The sequence below is a fragment of the Chinchilla lanigera genome, unplaced genomic scaffold, assembly GCF_000276665.1.
Source record: "Chinchilla lanigera isolate Chin_1 unplaced genomic scaffold, ChiLan1.0 scaffold00038, whole genome shotgun sequence".
Classification (NCBI taxonomy): Eukaryota; Metazoa; Chordata; class Mammalia; order Rodentia; family Chinchillidae; genus Chinchilla; species Chinchilla lanigera.
Window position 1 is genome coordinate 1,560,519 of NW_004955439.1, and position 7,474 is coordinate 1,567,992.

Sequence of the window (7,474 nt, forward strand, 5' to 3'; positions counted from 1 at the left end):
CTCCGACTTCCCCGGGGGCGGCAGCGGGAGCTCCGCGGGGGCTGGCTGCAGGCAGGGTTGCGAGGAGCCCTCTGGAGAGCGAGGAATTGGGGAGGGGGCCGAACCGAGGATGGATTATTTTTTTCAAAGGTGTTTGGCTAGGTCTTTTAAAAAATTAAACAACATCCTTAACCTACTTGTTAATGACAAAGCATACTTAAGCGCGAGTGGGCCTGTGGCTACCACACTCACATACAAGGGGCGCCTGGCCCAGCTCTCGCTCGGCGCTGGGCTCCTGAAGCCCACAAGCCACCTTCGTGTTGTCACACGCCTTTCTCACCCGGGCACACGCCCGGCACCACCCACCGCGCCGCACCCGGGCGGCGCCCACCACGCACCTCTGCCCCCCGCGTGGCGCGCGCGCGATCATCATCACACCTGCAGCAATCCACGGGCCTCACCCCGCCCGCCCCTAGCAGAACGCAGGAAGTCTCACGTTTGCAGCGAGGTTTTAGAAGTTAAGCACTGAGTGATGACCCAGAGGTCAGTGTCCGTGGTTAGTATTGTGGGGGGCTCTATTTTACCAGCTTACAAGTCAGCAAAGACGGTTCGTTTTAGCACGGGCTCCGGAGACAGTAAAGAGAGAAGTGCTGAATTTATAAGGATTGATGATTGGGGGAATTTTAGGGGAGTTTTAGTTTTACTTCCGTTTATAGATTAGTACCATTGGGGATTTTTTTTTTCATTCTCTCTACACACTAGTTTATTTTTCCTTTAATCTTTTAGGAGTTTGAGACTATTGCTGACTGGGTTTGTGGGTGTCCCATGTGCCCCAGCAGTTCAAACTTAGCTCAGAAAGCATTTTTTCTTACTAAAAAAGCATGTTCTTACTAAAATGAGTCATAATTTTATTAAATGGTGAAGCATGCTAGGTTTCAAGACTACCTGGTGTTTGAAACTTGCTTAAAATTTGTTACATGGTTTAAATCTTTATCAAAACATGTTAGTGGTATGTAAGGCTGTAACAGTCCTTTCTTCATGAGAAAAAAGTAACACCGAGAGAATTATTGTGAGATATCTCAGTGCACAATTCCAAAAGCCAAGTCATTTGCAAGTTAATATATTTTTAAAGCCAATATTTATTTCTAGGTTCCATAATGAAATTTTTTTCTTCACATAAAAATAAAATTTAAAAAATATCGATGACAAACATGTAGAAACTTATCCCTAAAGGAGCTACATTCTGTCTGTGTCATTATTTTATGAACCAAACTGTCATGATTTCTAATGACTGAGCCTCTTAGATAAAAAGTGGGTCTCCTGCCTGGCGTGGTGGAGTGTGCCTGTAATCCCAGCACTCAGGAGGCTGAGGCAGGAGGATTGTTGCCAGTTCGAGGCCAGCTTGGGCTACAAAGTGAGCTCAAAGCCAGCCGGAACTGCATAGTGAGACCCAGTCTCCAAAAAAAAAAAAAAAAAAAAAGTGGGTCTCCAAATCCTTGCTAAAGAAAGTTAATAGTTGTTTCCCAAAATTCTTAGGAGGTGGAACTATGATTATTATGATTATGACACTCTGTAAGTGGAAAGTTATTAATTTCAATTTTTCTTTATTTCCTTAGTACATCATTTTGATATGGATTGTTTTGCTAATTCATAATATTGTTGCTCCTCAGGCACTTTGCCTCTGTAGTTTTACATTTTTCCTGGTATAGGTTACAATAATGTGTGTGTGGACATACAAACTCCAATAAAGAGTACACATTTGATAATTTTATGTAGCTAATTTATTTTATATTGCTTCTGGTAAGTATGGAAGCATAAAATAAAATGAAATTGGATAGATGAAAATATATTTTCAAAGACATTGGAGAATGCTTATTGAAACTATATTTATACCTTTTTCCTTCCCCTTATAATTACAAATGCATTTTTAGAGACAGTTTTATATATTTCACCATATTTTTTTTAATCTACTACATCAGTTATTTTACTTGTGGCTGGGATTGGGCTAAATTCACATCCAGTCTTTTATTTGTGGTGCATTGGGCAGGGGTCAGAAAACTTTCTGATAAAAGGCTAAGGCTAGGATGGTAGATATTTCACACTATGGGCTGAGTTCCACATTCTTCTGTTTGTTTTCTTGTCTTTCTTTCCTCCTTCTTTACTGCCCTTTGCAAGTGTAAAAACCGTTTTTAACTTGAAGACTGTACTCAGCCTGCAGGCCATAGTTGGTGGACACTAGAACAGTGATTCGGGCTGGGGATTTATCTCAGTGGCACAAGTGTCTCCCTGGCAAGCACAAGGTCCTGAGCTCAATTCCTGGTACCAAAAAAAATAAATAAATAAAACAATGATTCTCCATCTTTAGTGAGTGTCAGAATCACTGGGTTTACCCATGAAAAATGCACAGTCCCAGACTATCTCTTCAGGGACTGGTTGTGAGTCTGAGGGGGCCCAAGGAGCCGATGGTGGTACTCACGTGGTGTTTACAGAAGACGTCTCCAGGCCACGTGCTGATAATCTTAGCTGTTTTGATATTCTTTTCCCTTTGCCAGTTTTCTTCTACCACCTTCCTCTTCCTCCTTTCTTTCTACTCCTCCTGAGGATTGAGGCTCTCTGTAACTCAAAATCTCTTAACTCCCTGGGGTAGTTGGTGCAGGGACAGAGGACTGGGCCACCTTTCCCCCTCTTCAGTTACTGCTAAGCACCAACCTCCTGTCTGACACTCCAGGGAAAAGGAATTCCTTTATCACTTGTTGGTCATCAGTATGACTCTCCCCTCAGAAAAGCGAGCACTTGAAGCATTTCATTTGACTCTAACCATGGGGGAAGGACTGAAGGAAGAAAGATGTAAAATATGTGGATTGCAGCCTTTTTGCTTTGACTGCGGAGATGTAGGCCTGTGGTAGATCTTTAATAATGACTGCAATCAGTGATGAATGTGATCATTATACCTAGAATGTACCCCAAAATCTAATTAATTAAACAATAGCAACTGCAATCAGCATCTTAAAGATGAATGAGTATTATAGGGGGTGGTGACAGCCCAGGGCTCAGCAGTTTCATGTCTCTGCAGCCCACCTTTCCTACAGTGCCTCCTCAACCCAATTTGGCTCGGGCCACTAAAAGGGGAATAATTACAGTAGACACCAAATGGTTAAAGTACAGACAATTCTTGATCATTGCACCTAATGAAGAACAGCTGTAGCATGTATAATTGATACCCGTGGCTTTGAGATAAACCTCATGTTGGCTCTCCGTAAACTGTTTAGTAATAACAATGGGGTGATTCTTGCCTCAGTGCAATCTGTTTAATAGTTCCTCTGTAAGATGTGGGGACCAGACATTTTTATCTTTAAATGATTTCTGGATTTGACGTTTCTTGTTTCTTTCTATTCTCCACATTCTCATCAATTTAGACATTCCTATGACAACCAGCCCACATTTTTTAGCACCATTTGAACTGAGTCTTAAATAAAAGGTGCGAGCCTCTCCATGAAAGAGGACGAACATTCCAGAGGAAGGGAAAATGGGAGCATAGCACACAGTCAGGAACTACCAGGCGTGGTCACAGCATAACAAACATGGAGCTGTCCAAATTGCCTAGAACAAGGAGCTCTTTGAAGATCAGATTTGTGTGTGTGTGTGTGTGTGTGTGTGTGTGGGCGCGCGCGCGCGCACGCACATGCATATTGACTAGGACAATTATATTAGCAGGGTGTCCATTTGGAAGATTAATCTATTTCTATTTTATTTTATTTTATTTTTTTGTCTTTTTGAAACAGGGTCTCACTATGCAGTTCAGGTTGGCCTTGAACTCACTTTGTGGCCCAGGCTGGCCTCGAACTCACAACAATCCTCCTGCCTCAGCCTCCTGAGTGCTGGGATTGCAGGCATGCACCACCACACCCAGCAGATTAATCTAACCATATTGTCACATAGATCGGAGTGAGAAAAGACTAAAGGGGAAAGATCATTCAATTATTCTGGACTAGAGCACTAGCCCTAAGTAAAAAGAAAAAGAGCCAGGTCAGAAGACCATTACATAGCAATGTGCCTACAAACCTTAGCAACTGATTGGATGGGTATTGGAGGCACCATTAATAGAAATAAGGAAGTCAAGAGGGGAAGCGAAGCGTGCTCTCGGAGATTCAGAAAGGAACATGTTTTAGATTCGAGTGTGTTAAGTTTGTGGTTTTTCATGGAAGAGATCCGGGTTGAGTTGCTCAGCAGGTGGTAATGTGTGGGACCAGAGCCTGTGGGAGAGGGTGACCCAGGGCAGTAATGTGCTGGAACCGTCTTGTGAGCCAGTTGTTAGGCATGGCCATTTAAAACAGGGCATCATGTAAACTTGCAATTAAACTTATATTTTAAAAGATAATATTCAAAGCTCATCACTTCATAGTTTACCACATTTTTCCTATTATCTATGTACATGGGGTTGTTTATCCCTACTGTATCTCTGTGGTGGAAACACGATATGGTATATGCTGCTGTACACCTCTTGAAAATATATCTGCTGGACCTCTGCACACATCATAAATTTGCTAATACGCATTTAGATGCAAAGAGGCCAAAGGAAAGTCACGGAGGGTATCTGAGAGGTGAAAAAGTGGGCTGAGACTGAGAAGTGGAGGGTAGGTAGACCTGCCAGGGAGTACAGAAAACTTTCTAGATATATAGTATATAAATAATTTTTCAATTTCTTAATAGAATTCCATCATTTATCACCTGATTTTGGAAGACTGTCATTTACTTCAATATGTATTAGGCAATGGCTTTCAAGCATTTTTGACTATGAGTTGCAATAATAAGCACATTTTACGTCCCATCTCAATAGAGACATGTGTATACACACACACACACACACACACACACACACACACACACACATGAGTTTCACAAAACAATACTGACATCTGGGGCTGGGGATTTAGCTCAACAGCATAGCGCCTGCCTGGCAAGAGCAAGGTCATGAGTTGGATTCCCAGTACTGGAAAAAAAAAAAACAATACTGACATCTTATCTCCAACTATCCAATCAATTTTTTTGGTTGGTTGTTTTGTTTTGTTTTGAGACAAGGTCTAGCTATGCAGTTCAGGCTGGCTTTCAATGCACTATGTAGTCCAGGCTGGCCTCAAACTCACTGTGATCCTCCTCCTCAGCCCTCTGAAATGCTTGGACTACAGGTGTGCACCACCACACCCAGCCAACCCTGCAACCTTATGCATTCTGTGGAATCCTATCCACTCTGATTCAAAGTCCTAAACTGTTTTTATGTCCTGTGAACAGGCAGTGAAGCAGCATTTGACCAACTGCTGCAGAGGATGAAGGCCCTACCTTCTTTTTTAGAGAATCTGCCTCATGAAGTCACTGAGTCTCTTCCAAGTGACAGAGCTCTTTTCAAGACATTGAGGGGAAGTCCACAAAGCAGTTTACAAAATTAATTTCTCTTCCATCTCTCCTGACAGCTGATCATAGTCAGTGCTTCTTTTTTCTTTCCATTTACTTTCCTCACATATATTATAAAGTGTAAAATAGCAGCTTTTAAAGTCAGTCAACAAAACTCAAGCTTTCATTTATAGAAATGCAAATAGAAACACCAACAAAAAAGATGAATAACATTTAGGGGCTTATTAGAATAACAAAATGAGAAGATGTCTGCATCACTTTCATCCGATGAATGGGGGGAACAGGACTTCTCCGACCCTCCTACTGCAAGCCTTCAGACTGTGGAAGTGCAGTAGAGATCTCCAAAGGTGTTTTAGTCTTTAGCATTTGGTCCCCCCCGCCCCAAATACATAGGTTCCTGTTTTAGCTTTGAGTACCTGACAGTGTTCCTTATCTCCTCCTTCCCACTGATAAGCGTGTATAGAATGTTTACTCTCCGTCAGGCCCCCACTTGGCATGGGGCTGTGGAAAGACAAAGAAAGGACTCTTCGCTTCATATTTCCTGCTCACGCTCAGCCTCTATTCCATCCTGTTGTCGCTACCTTCTTCTAGGTTACCATTATCTCACCCTGAGCTACTGTAATAGCCCCCTAATTAATTTTCCACCCAGCGGCTTCCCTCTCCCCCTTCCATTCCACATCCCACCGCTCCACCAATCTCATTAGAACCACTTTGGGCTGTTTAGTCATCTGTGTAAAGACCCTTAACTGGCTGCCTAATGTTGTCAAGATAAGATCTGAACTCCTTAACTTGGCATCCCTGTCTTGAGCTTGGTCTGGCCTCTGAGCTTGTACAACTCCCCCCACCCCCCGGGGTGATAGTATTTAATAACTGGGATGGCTCCTGTACTAACCAATCAGAAAAGGCTTGGCTGTAGACACCCTGCAGAGCTCAACTGGGGACACTGGCTGAATGCCATTTTGCCTCCCAGCCAACCTACCTTCCTTTTTTTCTTTTTTTTTGTGGGTATGGGAATCGAACTCAGGGCCTTGAGTTTGCCAGGCAGGCGCTTGTGCCGCTGAGCTATATGCCCTGCCCCAACCTACCTTCCAACTTGAGCTCCTACCACACTCTCTTCACTCTGTGTCCTCCCTAGAGCACCATTGGCACTCTCAGGCCTTTGCTTGCACCGTGCTCCAGCCTGCAATACCTTCCTTCCCCCTCATCTTACTTACACGGCCCGCGTCCTTCACGTCCCTGTGGAAGCTCAGTGGTTCTTCTAAAGCCTCTTGAGGCCTCCCTATTGCGCAGGCAACTCTCCCACCTGGGCACTGTGTTAATGCCTGCTGTCCTTGCCGCTTCTCGAGCAAGTGGTTGAATTTCCTTCTTTGCTTGCCATCTATCTGTCTATCTATCTAATTTTTAAATAAATATGCATCTCACCTGGTATCTTGATTGCAAACTAGTTGGAAGGAAACCTATCTTTTCCTTGCCTGCATACCTAGTTCCTGGCGCTAGCTTGAGCAAGAGCACCTACATAAAAGTACTGATGACAACAGAGGAGGAAGTAGCTTGAGCTGTTTGTTGTTGGTTTCTTTGAAATACACTTAATGCCTTACATTTGAATTTCGGAGTTCACGGCATGCTTTGCCATATATTACTTCATTTAATCCTCATCGCAGTTCCTGTCTCCCGCCTTTGTCCCTCTTCCTGCCTTCAGTCCCCATTTTTATGTTCCCCATTTGCAGATGGGTGACTGAGGTTGAGAGAGGTGAATTGATTTTCCCAGGTGACACTGAGAACAAACAGCAGAGGTGCAGTGCAAACCCAGCTTTTTTACTCTAAATCCTGAGTTCTTTCCACCAGTCTGTGGTAGCCTCCAGCTTATTTTAATTTCTATGCATGTATGTTCTTGTAATTCTGCTCAAAGTGTGAGTCCTGCCGATGGATTTAATTCACTCCTCGGGTAAAAGTTGATAAGCTTACAAATTGTAGCAACATCATAATTTTGATCTTAGTCTTAAGGCTTTATTTCCAAGATTTGTATAGATTGCTATCCTTTAGGCAATGTTATCTTGGAAGGTTTTTTTTTTTTTTTTTTAAGCTT